The 16,550-nt window shown below is 41.9% G+C and overlaps 1 long non-coding RNA gene across 1 annotated transcript; it reads right to left on the reverse strand.

Annotated features, from left to right (window-relative positions):
- Window positions 1-10,605: 10,605 nt before the first annotated feature.
- Window positions 10,606-13,451, reverse strand: LOC307037151. The gene is made up of 2 exons (XR_013807611.1): window positions 12,946-13,451; window positions 10,606-12,236 (listed from the first exon to the last, which is right to left on the reverse strand). It is a non-coding gene; the product is annotated as an uncharacterized lncRNA (long non-coding RNA).
- Between the last annotated feature and the right edge of the window lie 3,099 nt (window positions 13,452-16,550).

Here is a 16,550-nt window from a genome sequence, read left to right on the forward strand (position 1 = left end):
CAGACCACAAAAATGTAGAGTACATACGCAAGGCTAAGAGGTTAAACTCCAGACAGGCACGATGGACCTTATTCTTCAATAGGTTTAACTTCATTCTCTCCTACCGCCCTGGCTCACAGAATGCCAAACCAGACGCGTTGTCCAGGCTTTTTGACCCAGAGGCTCTTTCCAAGGAGACAGAGTCCATTCTACCGCCCACTCAGGTGATAGGAGGGGTGACATGGCCAATTGAGGCCAAGGTAAATCAAGCTTTAGAGGGAAAAACCGTACCCAGTGGTGGCCCCCCTAACCGTCTCTTTGTTCCCTCATCTGTCCGCTCTGACGTGATTCACTGGGCTCACACATCTGTATTAACATGTCATCCAGGCATCAAACAGACTATGTACATGATAAAACAGAGGTTTTGGTGGCCTAAAATGGAGAAGGAGGTTACTGAGTATGTGGCAGCCTGCACTACCTGTGCTCGGAATAAGACCTCTACCCAGTCTCCTATGGGTCTACTGCAACCTTTGTCCGTTCCCAGCCGCCCATGGTCTGATATCTCGCTGGATTTTGTCACTGGACTGCCGCCCTCTGCAGGTAACACCACCATATGCACTGTTGGGACAGATTTACAAAAATTACTCACTTTATCCCCATGCCCAAATCTCCCTCTGCTAAAGAGACAGCATAAGCGCTCTTGTCTCATTTTTCAGGTTGCATGGATTTCCTCGAGACATGGTGTCAGACCGTTGGCCGCAATTTGTTCCCCAGTTTTGGAAGGAGTTCTGCAGCTTGATAGGGGCCACCCCAAGCCTCAAATCTAGTTATCACCCACAGGCTAATGGTCAATCAGAAAGGATCGACCAGGAACTGGAGACTTGTTTATGGTGTCTGGTGTCCCAGAATCCCACAACTTGGAGCAAGCAGCTGATATGGGTGGAGTATGCCCACAACACCCAACCCACATCTGCCACGGGTCTCTCCCCTTGTCACTGCGCCTATGGTTACCAGCCTCCTCTTTTCCCAGAGGTAGAGAAGTGACTGTACCGTCAGCACATGCCCTGTTGAGGCGGTGTCGCAGAGTCTGGGCAGGAGCTCGCCAGGTTCTCCTGAAGAGTGCTGCTCGCATGAAGAGGGCAGCAGATCGACATCGTCGTCCGGCACCTGCCTACCCGGGCAGAAGGTCATGTTATCTACAAAAGACCTACCCCTATGTGTGGCCTCCAGGAAGCTGGCTCCAAGGTTTGTGGGTCCATTTCCCATAACTAAAGTCATTAACCCAGTGGCTGTTCGCCTGCGCCTGCCCAGGTCCTTGAGAGTCCACCCTACCTTTCATGTGGCCAAAATCAAACCGGTTCGGGAGAGTCGTTTGGTTCCTCCATCCAAGCCCCCTCCTCCCCCCCGGATGTTAGACGGCGGTCTGATATACAACGTCAAGAAACTGCTAGCAGTCAAGAAGAGAGGACGCGGCCGGAAGATTCTTGTGGACTGGAAAGGTTACGGTCCAGAACATCGGTCATGGGTACCAGCAAGTTTTGTTGTGGATCAGAAGCTGATAAAATACTTTTTCAGGCTTAATCCACAGGAACCTGGGCCGTCTGGAGTCGGCCGTAGAGGGGGGGGGTACTGTTGTGTCTCGGCAGATCTGTTAGTATTATTTCTCTGTGAGTCTTTATTGTCAAATTCCGTGTCTGCCATTTCCTGTTTTACTTTGTCATTTCCCTTCTCATTTCAGGTAGTTCGACTCCTACCTTGCCTGTTTGCTCACTGACCTGATTATCTGCCCCGCCCTTATTGTTTGCACCTGTGGAGTCCCTTGCTTTTGTATATATTCTGTGTGTTCCCTGTGCTCAGTGCCAGATCGTTTTGAACCCTGTGAATGGCTTACCTTGTGAATGGCTTACCTTGTTTAACACCTCAGTAAAAACCTTTTTATTGAATCATCTTTTGTCTGGAGTCGTGCATTTGGGTCCTATCAGTTTTGTGTGCCCCAGTCGTAACATCAAACTCAACAGGGTCTTCTTTCCCCACTGATTCTGCCAAGCCCGTTCCCTTGGCTGTGGTTTCGCTAGATAGTAAGTACAGGGACAGTGGGAATGTCGTTCATCCATTCATGCGCGTCACTAATTAGATGACGTGGTTATTAGTAATCTCATTTATAAATAAAACGTGTTATTCAGCACCTTGCAATTTGGGATTTTATTTTTGGTTGGTAGACCTCGGTGAGCTGGTCATTTCAAAAGTAGCTCACCGGCCCAAAAAGTGTGGGCACCCCTGCTGTAGGGAGTAAAACTGAACTCCCCAAAACGCCTTGTTGTAGATTTCTCATGTTCTTTTACATTATTACTAGGGCCGGGACTCGATTAAAAAAATTAATCTAATTAATTAGAGGCTTTGTAATTAATTAATCGAAATTAATCGCATTTTTAATCACATATAAATATTTGACCTGAGAACAGTGAGAAGCAATTTTTTTCACATGGATTTTAGTATACCATTGAATAATGACTGAATACATAAGCTTAAGCAACAACACATTGTTTATTTTTTTTCAAGGTGGTACTTAACCAAGACCTACAGAAAAGTGCAATTTTTGCCATAAAGTGTAGCAATAGCATATTTAGGAATATAGTACATTTCAGAGATTCAGGTAGCCTATAGGTAGGTAGACCTTCTGTAAACTATAACACTTTGTTTTTTAAGTAAAACACAATACTTTCAAGTACATTCAGAACATTGAAAATTAGAATTATTAGAAAACATCTCTCTGTTGCTTCAGAGGCCATAACAGACTTTGTTGATTTACCAACAGTTGATTTAAAAAATCTAATCAATTTCAGTCCAACTCTTTCAATAACCTTGGCCAAAACAATAAACAGTTCAACATAAAGTGCCAGTTGCACCAACAACGTAATAAATAGTTCAACATAAAGTGTACCATTTAAAATAAAATAAAAAAGTGCCAGTGATTGACCTCAATCCCTCCTATTCTTCCAATATCCTGATGAAAAATAAAATCTCTCTGTTGCATAGGATAGGCCACTGTTTGATCAACGCGAATTGGGTGTGGGTCCTTGTACTCCGAGTCGGGCTAACGTCCACGCTAGCTTCCACACTAGCTGCTATATGTTTTGCATTGAGGTGATACTTGAGGCTTGATGTGCTGCGGTGATATGCAAATTCCTTTTTGCATAATTTGCAAACAACCGTGCTCTTATTGACGCTTCCATCCGTCCGTTTTTTAAAACAAAATGTCCCATTCACGGGGCCAACCAAAGCGGTCTCATCAGCTTCTTCGTTCATGTTTGACAATTGTTCACTGTGGTTTGTTGTTGTCTGAAGTCATGAACGTTAGTCGGTGCTCCAGTATATTCGGTACCTCCTGAAACTCCAGTGAGAAACGTTCCGCGGTGCAAAAATAACTGCGATTAAAATGCGTTAATTTTTGTTTAATTAATTAATCTTAATTAACGCGTGAAAGTCCCGGCCCTAATTATTACATTACATTGCATTTATCTGACGCTTTTATCGAAAGCGACTTACAATAAGTACATTCGACCAGGAAGATACAACCTTGAAGAAAGCAGAATCATATAAGTACATCAGGTTTCATAGAGCCAAACATTTCAAGTGCTACTCAACGGGCTTTAGATAAGCCAGTCCTTTATTAGTATATAAGTGCTTTGTTAGTAATTCTATCGCTCAAAGTGGAGTCGAAAGAGATGAGTTTTTAGTCTGCGCCGGAAGACGTGCAAGCTATCTGCTGTCCTGATTTCAATGGGGAGCTCATTCCACCATTTTGGAGCCAGGATAGCAAACCCACATGTTGTTGCTGATGGGAACTTGGGTCCCCCTCGCAGCGAGGGTGCAGCGAGTCGTTTGGCTGATGCAGAGCGAAGTGCACGTGCTTGGGTGTACAGTTTAACCATGTCCTGGATCTAGGAAGAGCCAGATCCATTCGCAGCATGGTACGCAAGTACCATTGTTTTGAAGTGGATTCTAGCAATTACTGGAAGCCAGTGAAGGAGCGGAGTGGTGTGGGAAAATGTTGGAAGGTTGAAGACCAGACGAGCCGCTGCATTCTGGATGAGCTGCAGAGGTCGGATGGCACATGCAGGTAGACCAGCAAGGAGGGAGTTGCAGTAGTCTAGGCGTGAGATGACGAGAGCCTGGACCAGAACCTGCGTTGCTTTTTTGGACATTTCTGGACATTGTGACGTCTGAATACCCAGTAGCCACGCCCAGAGCTATGACCAGTCTGATTGGTCCAAATTAACCAATCCACGGACTGCCTCACACACACACACACACACACGCACGCACGCACGCACGCACACACACACACACACACACACACACACACACACACACACACACACACACACACACACACACACACACACACACACACACACACACACACACACACACACACACACACACACACACACACAGTGCAGGCAGCTCTGCTGATTTCTCCTCCCTGGCTGCAGGCTGATAACAGACAGTTGGGATCGCGGCAAAATTCTCTCTGCAGACCCATTCTCACAGCGTTTATTAAACTTTTTCTTACTCAATATCAAGCCACACTTATTGTTTTTACTTCGGCTGTGAGTTTGTGTGTGCTCAGGATGAGTTTGGTTGTGTTTCGCTGTGTATCGCTAAACAAGGAAACAACACATCCACGGAGCTCAGCACGATTCACAACGTCCCGACCAATCAGAGCACACTGTGCTCACAGGGAGGGTGGGGGCTGAAGCTATTGGAGCTACAACGAGCCGTTAAAGGCAGAGAGTGAAATTCAGTGAATACACATAGTTTACAGAGATGCTGTATGAGAAACCAATGTGAGTTTGGAAAATTGCACAATATAAATCTATTCTAGTAGACCTCAACAATGGAATTATTATCAGTGGAAATGGCAGTGACATGTCTCCTTTAAGAAAAGCCAACTGCATTAAAAACCCAGTTAACAAACAAAAGTATTTCCTTCAGTAATGAAGATGTAATTCCAATATATACACACCTGGGGTCGCTGTTCAGTCTGTTACGCTGAGCCATGCATTGTCTGGAACGTAAAAGGGACGAAGAAGACGAAGTCAAGTGACATACTTCCGGTTCCACATGAAAACATTCCCAGTTAAACATGCAATAACAAACCGCTAAATAAAAAGATAAAACACTGGCATGTATTTTACGTTAGAATAAATAGAATGGTTTTGAATAACCCACAGTGCCTTCATGTACCAGCGAAAGAGGCTTTTTGGATGATAACAATTTAAAAGTGTGTAGTTAAGACATTAAACGACTACAAACAATATTGTGATTATTTACCCATTAACCAGCATAATAACGGATTTGGTAAACTGAACAGTGAGCCGCCTGCCCGAAAATAAGTTTGCTCTAAAATTATATTAATAAATTACTATAGATAATAATAGATAATGTGGGAGAAAATAGGTTTCTAGAAGATATGTAGAAAATAAACGTATTTGAGATACGTTCATAACAAACGTAACGTGGGAGAAAATACGTTTCTAGCGAAACGTAATTAGATTTCAGTATCCTGAGGCTCTGAGCCTCATTTATTTTCCTCACAGACGACAAAAAAAGTACGACATTATACGATTTAAAATAAAAACAATAATTGTGGCTTGATATTGAGTAAGAAGATATTTTTATGAACCACAAAGCTTCCGGTCTTCCAAGACCCGACTGGACAAAAAGACGTGTTGCAGGCACGAAACATACTACCAATAGAAATACATTGCTTTTAAAATCGTTCTGTGTGACACGAAAAAAAGGGGAAAATCGTGTTGAACACGAATCAATAGATTAAATTTCGTGACTTTAAAAACCCTTTCATGCATGAATTATGAAAGCCTCAGTCAGGATTTTTTTACCAAGTGTTATTATTGCTCTTGGGGCATGAAAAACAAGATTTGAACTTTTCTTTTTTTTGAATCTAGTTTTTTCAAAGACATTTTTATATGTCCACTCAGGTGGACAGTATGCGTTCAGGGTTTGAACTGAAGAGATGTACATTTTGAAAAAATGATAAATAAAGATGTGCAAACTTAAAATTACATTATAATAACATAAGTATATTGATTTACGGCCCAAAAAGATATTGCAGATGAAGTATTTTCAAGAATAACCAGGGCCAGGGGCCAATTTGAGGCCCCACGCACAGTTATTTGATGAGTGCTAGTGGAGCCTCGCAGCGGCGAAACCGTTCCGCGCCACCCTAATTGCGCCACATAAGCGCATAGGTGCGCCTCAAATGAGGCCCCCCTCGGCAAGGTGTGGCCCCCTCCACAAGGTGAGGCCCCACACAGTCTGCCTGATCTGCCTTTAGGGAGGGACGGCCCTGGGTACAGCAGCAGCATTACCAGTATTCATTGTAGTTGAAATATAGCCAGTGATGCATGACGTCCACTGTAGTGGACAGGTGGTTACTCATGATTTCCTGCAAACATAAAATCAATGCTTTGATAATTTATGAATTATATGATTCCTTAGTTGTTACTTGATGTCACCACATTTGTTATACCTGCAAGGGACACTTTCCATAAAAGGATTGGCAAGATATAGATGGGTGACTTGGTCCATGTGGCTTTCTGTCGTCCATCTTAGTTTAGAGACATGTATCATGCACTTACACTGGCTTGGCACTGAGTGGCAGTGTATGGAATGATGCAATAGGGTCTTATGTAGTGGCTGATGGTGCAACTATGCAAAAAAAAACAATGTATACGTATACAAGAAAACACCTTTTGAATAGCTGTCCACTGTAGTGACCTCTATGCATGAAAGGGTTCACAAAATGCTGTGAGACTGGGTTGGTGAGAGACACCACTTGAGAATTGTCGTATTTTTTAAGAAAACATGTTCTTATGTCCATCTTCAAAAACTCTGAGTCCGACTGACAGTTTAAACATTGTCACAGCTCACAGGATAGAGAGGCGAAGTCCCGCCCATCTACTTCCGACCCATGGGACCTTATTTCGGAAAAATTATGTATTGAAGTCAATGGGGAGAGAAAACGTATATACGTAAATAATTTCCATGTCAGAAAAAAGTCTGTTGAAATATAAGACTATGAAAAATACGCAACTAGAAAGACTACAAATCCCAGAGTCGCGTATGTCATAACTGATGTCATTATTGTTTTCCTCCACTAAATATAAGAGATAGCTAAGATAAGATAACTTTAACAAGATGCCTGTGTGCTTTGTACCAGGTTGTAACCAGCAATGGGTCTTGCTCGTTCTTTCGCTTCCCGTCTGATGAAAGGACCAGGAGTGGCTGGATCAAGTTAGCTACCTAGCTAGTAGCAAGCACGTTAGTTAGCATTACAGCCTTAGCCTTGTCATTTTTATTAGCCTTAACATGAAGTAACACGAAGTAACCCAAAATGTTAAACACTAATAGTAGTAGTCATATTTCATGACCCCTTTGAAGAGTACTGTCACACCGGTGTGATCATTCTATAATACACCGTTTAAGCCCGGATGCACACAGGGGAGAAATGCTAACGCTACATTAGCATCGGTGATCTTTTCTATTTCATGCTATCTGCAGAAATGGTTAACATTGAACATTTAAAAGATCAGGCAGTTCAGAGAGAATCAAAGGAAGGTAGGCAGGCAGGCAGCTTTGCATGATATTCTTCTGGATGTGTTTCATTGTGGTGATAGTCAATCCCTTTTTTGGCAAGACAGTAGTGACAGCTGTTACGACCCTAGGTCGTTAGGTCATTTGTGTGCATATTTTTCCCTCCTCCTGTGTCTGTGAGTGTGTGTGTGTGTGAGTGAGCAAGCAGGTGGTGCCCGTTAGCTGATTAGCTACCTTCTGTATGCTGATTGGTCCACCTGAGGAGACGGGAGCATATTAAAGAGCAACTTGCAGGTTTTTTGTTTTTTCTACATTTATGCTTAAACTTGCTTGAAAATTACAATTAAAAAAGTGAATGCAGGATTTGATATGTTTTACGTGGCATAAGGGCAGGAATTCAGAGGGAAAGGAGCAATTTTGAGCTCTGCTCTTAAAAACGGCTTTTTTTTAAGGTCATACGTCAAACGCGTCATATTACATCACAAAGGGGAGACATCTGCGCTCTCTGATCGCGGGAATAGTTAGTAGTTGCGTTGAGCAGTTCTGTTGAGCGGTTGTGTTTTAGTGAGCTGGTATTTTTCGGTAGTTTTACATTGTATTTCACCATTTGTAATCATGGTGCAGTATTGTGTTTGTGCAGGTTGCACAAATACCAGCCTGTCAGGACATCGAGTCCACAGTTTCCCTCACGGGAAAAGGAGAGGAGCTAGCGTTCGTTCCTGGGTGAGTTGTGCATCCACCTCCCTGCAGCACATACTCTCCACAGTTTTATCAGGAAACCGTATTACATCTCTCTCCCCCCCTTCGCTGCTCTCTCTCTCTCTCTCTCCCCTCCGGTACACGGCACCGTAAGACGTAGTGTGGAGTTGCATTAGGTAACGCTGTGGTGGCTGTACTGCTCCAGCCGTCTCCTTTGTGTTTGTTTGTTTCCCCCTGTCTGTGTTGTTTGTGTGTGCGTGGTGGCTGTCACTCCTGGCTCCCGGCTCAACCTCCACACACCTGCTGCAATCAGCTGTGCACCCTCCCCGACTACACACCTGCTTTCCATCAAGCCATTTACAACGGCATATCAACGGAGGCTCCACAACCTTTCTCAGCCATATCGTCAAGTATCAGCCGTATCTCGCGTCTCCCCTCCCGTACACAGCACCGTAGTGCGTATGGCGTTATATTTGTGCCTCTATCCTGAGCACGCAATGAAACATGTTGAGCATAGAAAATGCGATTGAGCGCGCACTTGAAAATTTTTGAGCACAGAGAAATATATTTTCTCTCATAAAACTCCTGCTCCTTGCGCAAGCAGACCGCTGCACGCGCTCTCTCTCCCTTGCTCGCTCGACCTCTCCAGCCTGTGCACGCTCAGCTTTGCCTGCGCTCGCTCAAGTTGTCACAGCGTTACAAATGTGCCACAAAACCAACCTATCGGAGAACTCAAGAAGGTTAATTCTGATTGGCTGGTCAGAGCGACCAGTTGCGACAGCGGAAGTCCAAAATGCTTGATCGTCACGTGGTTCAGAGAGACTCAGAAAGTTCCCGGAAATTTGTGGCGGGCCACTTGAATCACGATTTGAATGCATTAATAACAGGATAGAAATGCAATTTTTGGTAGTTAGTGGTCAATAAAGGTTTTGATTTGCAATATGTATACAACATATCGATATGTGTATGTAGTTACATCAATGTGTTTTGTTTTTTTTAAAGTAAAATGTGCTAATATTTGAGGATTAAGATAAAATAAGAAGTACTTTATTGATACCAATTGGGGAAATGTTTATGCTGCAGCAGCAAAAGACAAGGCATTGTACATTAGACAGTTAAAAGACTAGAATTAAATAATCGAAAATGTAAACATCTTAAATAGAAATAACATAGCATTACAAAAAGTAGAAAATATACATACTGTAGATACTATGTGTGAACAGCTATCTTACCTGTTAAAATATACATGTTAGAGCCTGTTGCTTTTGTTTATTGCTTTGAATTCTTTAAAACAAATATTATCTTCTTAAACCTGTATGGTAGTCAGGAACATCACACCCTAATGTGTATTGATAGATTTAGAGGGAGGGAAGGAGGGTTTCAAAATTCTGATTTCTAATTTCTACCATTTCTTTAATTGATGGTGGCTTCAGTAATCCCATGGTAATAGAGAACCGCAGTGACGCATCGTAAAACCCGGAAGTAAACTTCTTCCTGTTCCTTTGTCAAAAACCAATGCAAATTCTCCATAGGATTTTGGAAAATAGCTCGAAATAAGGTCTGTGGTTGACACACATTTAAGAGAGGGATCACGTTTTGTTCAGCCGGATAATCTCCACATGTCAACCCTACTTTTATAATTTTTTAATCATAAATCTAGTCGCCAGAAGCAAAATGCTAACGTTATCCTATAAACGAACTACAAGCCAGTACAGCAGCAGGGTCGCACGACTTCAACGTCACGCCAATTTAAGATCGTTTCAACTGACTTGCACTGAAACTGCACTTTGAACACTTTAAATATATTAACATTTTAAACTGTATACCCCGGTTATCTAGGCCCTTTTTGTTTTGTTTAATGTGTACCACGTTTATCTAGGCCCGTTTTGTTTTATGTATACATGTCACACTGTGGGAAACAATATTTCGAGATTTCTGGATGTATAACACATGTCGAATTTTTGACAATAAAGCTGAATTAGACTTTCGCGTGCTTGCATATTTTAACAAAGCTTTTCATTTTAGCCACACTGAATTGAACTAGAAGTCATGGCTGTGTCAATTACCAGTCTGATATCGTTTTACAAAGATGACAAGAAGAGTGTAGATAGAGGAGAGAACCACTACAAGTCAGGACACGTAACAGTGCAGCCTAGATGAAGGTGTGCTTACCGGTGTTGTCAGGGCTAGCATGAGGGACAAGGTTTATAGTGTCGGTGAGTAGTGATAGCAAGAGTACCGTTAACCTAGAGTTAATTTATTCACATTAATTCCCATCAACAAATCAATTGTATGTGTCGCATGAAATCTTTATTAGGCAAGGCAAGTTTATTTATATAGCACTTTCAACACAATTCAAAGTGCTTTACAAAAAATGAAAGACATTAAGAAAATGGCATTTAAAATCAGTCATTAAAAAGAAAAGCTCATAAAATAAACATTAAAAGAAAAAATACATGGATAAAAGTTACAGTGCAGTCTAAGATATGAATAGTTCAATTAAAAGCAGCGACAAAAAGAAAAGTCCTCAGCCTGGATTTAAAAGTAGTAAGAGTTGCAGCGGACCTGCAAGTTTTTGGGAGTTTGTTCCAGATATTTAGAGCATAATAACTGAACGCTGCTTCTCCATGTTTAGTTCTGACTCTGGGGACAGAAAGCTGATCCATCCCTGAAGACCTGAGAGACTTGGATGGTTCATAATTTAGCAGGAGGTCAGGAATGTATTTTGGGCCTAAACCATTCAGTGCTTTATAAACAGCAGCAGTATTTTGAAATCTATTCTTTGACACACAGGAAGCCAGTGTAAAGACTTCAGAACAGGAGTGATGTGATCCACTTTCTTAGTGTCAGAGAGGAACCAGTGTAAAGACTTCAGAACAGGAGTGATGTGATCCTCTTTCTTAGTGTTAGTGAGGACTCGAGCAGCGGTGTTCTGAATCAACTGCAGCTTTCTAATAGATTTTTTAGTGAGACCTGTGAAGACACCATTGCAGTAGTCCAGTCTACTGAAGATAAAAGCATGGACAAGTTTTTCCAAATCCTGCTGTGACATTAGTCTTTTAATCCTAGATATGTTCTTTAGGTGATAGTAAGCTGATTTAGTAACTGTTTTAATGTGACTGTTGAAACCAATAACTAATTTAACCCGCTCACAAGAGAGCCCACCTCCGAAGATCGTGACTGGCTGAGGGACAGACTCGGGGGCAGGTTTTCAGGAATTTCTTGGCTTCTCTCCCCCGAGCCAGAAGAGGAACACTGCAGCTTGGAAACACTTACTGTTCCTGAAATTATCAAATCTGTTGGGCATCAGGGACCTGAGGCAATTGTGGCAAGCATGGCATTGTCTGAGGAGCAACAGAGGGCAATTCAGGTGGCTACCACTGGTCAGCGAACCAACCCAAACTGGCATTTGTTCAGGAAAGGAAGGTTGACTGCCAGCAACTTTGGAGCTGTCCTGAGGTCAAAGCGTGTGACTGCTTCCTTTATTGCCAGGGTGCTAGGGCAACAACAGGCCCTTGATGGTGTTTTGTCTGTACAGTGAGGGACTATGAGTGAATGTGAGGGCGTCAGGGCATTCACCACTGCAACCCAGATGCAGGTCCATGAGTCAGATTTGTGGCTCTCTGAATCAGGATTGTTGGGGGCATCTCCAGATGGTCTGGTAGGGTCTTCCGCTGTGCTGGAGGTAAAGTGTCCCTACGGAGCCAGGGAAATGACAATTAGTGAAGCATTGCAAATCAAGGGCTTCTGTGTCAGTAAGGAAGGAGAAACATTAAGCCTACGTGAGGAACATCCTTACTGGCACCAAGTGCAAGGTCAGCTTCACCTCACTGCAAGAAAGAAGAAGAAATAATAAAATTGTGATTTTTTAAAAATTTACATTTACTTGCCTTTGCAATGTTGTGGTTGTTAGAGTGTTAGGTTTCCTGTCAGCTCGTCTGTTGGGAAGATATAAAATATTAGTTTCATGGAAGTCACACCGTCACATATAAGAGCATTAAGACATACAGTACATAGGCTAAAACAAAACATCTAAAGATATAACCTTGCACTTCGATAAGTCTCGGGAAATTTTTCACTATTTTGACATTTTTATAGATGAAAATTGAACTAAAGAAATAAATGGTAGATTAATCCATATTGAAAATAGGTGTCAGCTGCTACACTAATTATAATAGTTATATTTCTTAATTAATTAAGATAAGATATTACTGTATTGATCCCAATTTGGGAAATGTTTGTGTTGCAGCAGCATAACAAGAAAAACAAAATATAAGTTATTATATATACAAAAGTATGTGAGGGATGGAATATTAAATTGAATATAAATGTAAAATGTACATGTGATTTTACGTCCAAGAGAAGCTATGGAGCAGAGAGTTCTCTGCCAGCCAGAGGTGATTTGTTATTAGTTCAATATGTCAAACTGATTTCCCTGACTACAATCTTTAGTTACATGGTGAAACGTTATGCTGCTTGTACTAATTAGACTTATCATATAAGCCACGCAGGTTTTAATAGGATGTATTCATTATCTTTACTTATGTTGCGGTCTTTTCAGCAGCGCCATCTCTAAAACGGCGATACAGTCACTACTCATCATTTACATTTCACCGTGACATGGACAAAAATGTAACGTCAGCTTACCTCATGACACGAATCCAGACTCTCCTTTGGAAAACATCGGCCGGGAAACGATAGAACAAGCACGTTTCATGCGAAGACCTGTGGCTGCAACCCGGAGCAAAGCAACAAACCATTGCGTAGCTAACTAGTAGCGCTAGCTATAGCTAACGTTAGCTAACGAAACGAACTGCCGAGTAAAATTGGAAAACACTGGTAATTAATTATTCTATAATTTGTAAAACTACGGTGTTAATAACGACAATTTCAAAAATGCAGATTCTAATGGTCAGATATAGATATGCAGGTACTTGCTTTCAAGAAGAACACAGGGGAAAACAAACTTAGCGGGAGTGTTTACGTGTTCGGCGTAATGACGTACAACGGCCTCGACAATTTCTGTAGTCCTATTCAGCCACTCGGTAACAACCATCGTTTTTCAGACAAGTAAACTCTTCAAAAATCCCCAGTGGGGTCACTGCTGATGTATTTAATGTCGTAGAACAAAACGTGATTTATCTCTTAAATTTGTGTCAACCACAGACCTTATTTCGAGCTATTTTCCAAAACCCTATGGAAAAAATGCATTGCTTTTTGAGGAAGGAACCGGAAGTGCTAAAAATGCTAACTTACTTCCGGGTTTTACAACGCGTCACTGCGGTTCTCTATTGAGGACATAAGTAATCTAAATGACTAATGTAATCTTTATGACTTTGAGAAAGGACAGGGGACCGACAGGTGCCTATCAATGATTGTCAACTGACAGCACAATGAGTCAAAGCACTAGCAGCTGCAGCAGCATGATGATGATGATGTTAAATGTGTTGTTTTAGGAACATCCATGTAAATACATTTTACTTTTACTGAATTCAATAAACATTGAATAGCATGTCATGCAGTTTGTCTGTGCCTTTTCCTCCATGTTGTCCTGGCATATAGTCTCCCCCATGTTTTGCTGTGCTGCCTGGGGATGCTCCAAGCGCTTAGAGAAAGGAGTATGAATGTAAAGTTTCCCCACTGACACAGAGAGGAGGAAAGAATGGCTGGCTCAAGTCAGCAGGAGCAATTTAACTATCACAAAAGACAACAACATCAACACAACATGTGAGGTAAACATATTTTTCACAAAACGAAGACCACACCATTGGGAAGCTTAACGTCTGTTTAATCAAAATAAGGAACAGGGAGAGGCTTGCAAAACTCTGGGAGTTGAGGCTCAGGTGCAGGGTGAGGGTCTCATTGCAGGTCTTCGGGCTCCGTTGAATCCCCCTGGGGTTCTTGTGCTGAAAGAGGGAGACAGGAGAAAGGGTTAGAAACATCTAGCAACCTATAGGGTGGGAAATTGCTGACCTATTTGAAACTTACCTTGTGTTTTCACTCTCACTTAAGTCCTTCTCCCTTTGCCATCAATCCAACATCAGCTGAGCTGCTACATAATACAGACAGGTAATAGTCAACAGAATCACAAGGACATTATATGGCTCTGCTAAAAACACTCACCCATAAGTTACGTTTTTGTTTGCAAGTCTCAAATATCCACTCTAAATCCATATCAATTGCGATGTATCACAAAAATAGCTCTCTTCCTTATTATTGTGTAACGTTAACTATAATATACTAGCTTGAACTCCAAAATGGATATCCTCATTTCACCACCTCCACCCACTACAATCACACGCCACAATGTTATATTTAACTAATATTTAACTCCCTCCACCCTGGATAAAAGCACGTTAAGAAGCCCCTTTTCTCTACTTCCACAACGTTGGAAGAAATAACATTAAGAGAACGGATTAATAGGCTGTTCATGGTTAACGTGTGTTGCTAACTTTATCCGGTATCCTAGCATAATCTGTTTAGTTGTCCGGTTGAAAATTAACGCAAACTCTGTGCCCATTGTAGAACAGGAAACAGAAGTTGGTCCAGGTTCTGGTCAACCCAAAATTGTGATAGAGAGATAAACATGTTTTGTCATTCTGCCACCTCTAATGCTTACAGCAAGTAATCAATAACTCAGAAGGGTTCATGTAGGCCTACAGTACATGTAGGCTACGGTTTGTTAGCTGTTTGCTTAAACTACCCCTATAGCTATGTTGCCGGCTAGCAAACTCAGGCATTGACAATAACGTAATATCAGAAAACTAGAAATATATAACTCACCTGACACTATGGCGTACTATTCTCTTCATTCGAGTCTGTCATGTCCTGTAAATGCATGTGTAAATGTCAACAACGGATGTGTAATAAGAACGTCAACAGTCTGATGGCAACCGAAAATCCCTCTCTCATCTCAGATAGAAGATATGATTGGAGACGACCAGCCAATCAGAATGGACCTTCACGAGTTCTCCGATTTGTTGGTTTTGTGGCACATTTGTAACGCTGGGACAACTTGAGCGAGCGCAGGCAAAGCTGAGCGCTAGGGGTGGGCGATACCACAACATCTGGATTCAATCCGATACCAAGTATTTCAGGGCCTGTATCGCCGATACCGATATCGATACTTTTTTAAATGAAAAGCGTCTTATGTACTTTTATATAGGGGGGAGCTGCATGACATGATTTATGAGCTGAAATCATCATAAATAGACTAAATCTGAATTCATTTTCATAAATAAAGACAGGACAGTTTTTATAGACAAATAAACGTTTTATTTTTGCAAATTTAAAGTGCAAACATGAAAAATAACAATACAAAGTGGCCAGAGTAGCGAACTGTCTTCTTGCACACCTCACAGTTCGCTAGGTTTTAATTGCCAGTTGTGAAATAGCTCCACACAACGCTCCTCTTTCTCTTAGCCATCATGTGCGTGTGTGTGTTGCACTCGCGAGTCGCTGGCTGCTGTCAGTCAGCTTGATAATTGGCGTTCAGGCAGGGAGCGCGCTGCGCGTGCGCGAGTCTCGAGGAGAGGAGGACAGCAGTGGAGAGAGAAGAAAAGAGCATATACTTGTGTTCGTCTGCACATATTTTTTTGAAGAAATTGACGAGTAGAGGAGACGGGAAAAAAAGTATAAAAGTATTGATCCTATTGGCTCTAGTATCGATATTTTGAAACGTAACGTAATATCGGAAGTATCGATATTTTGGGATCCAGAAGAACAGCTAAATAAATGCAACGTCTGTTGTGTATTAGTAGAAAGAAATTAATGAAACAAGGGACAGAGGATACGGGTACTCAACTCTTTACTGTTCGTCATGCTTAACTGCCACAGCATCAACTCCCGGGCTTACTCTTCTTCTCTCAACATTGTATGTATACTCTGGTTACACTGCGCCCCCTATTGGCAGGAGTATATTAGAACACAACATTTCCCCCCTTCTTAAAAAGAGTTACTTCTCCCCTTGAACAGCATGCATAACATTAGCATTTTAAACAGACACTTACGTAGTAACCATGAAACCATCTGTAATGATAATAACTTCACATATCACAATATGCAGAACATTTTCAAACATTAATTCAACCACAGTTTAAGTGACATAGTCCTCAATCCAAACAGGCTGCTTTCTGATTCGCTGGTTCCTGCTCTGAGCACCATGCACTGTAGCTGGCTCAGCAGGCCTCACTTCTTCTGATGGAGGAGTGAATGTTTCTGGAAGCACCGACAGGTGTGAAGCATCCCAGGTT

The sequence above is a fragment of the Notothenia rossii genome (genome assembly GCF_949606895.1).
Source record: "Notothenia rossii genome assembly, chromosome: 4".
NCBI lineage: Eukaryota > Metazoa > Chordata > Actinopteri > Perciformes > Nototheniidae > Notothenia > Notothenia rossii.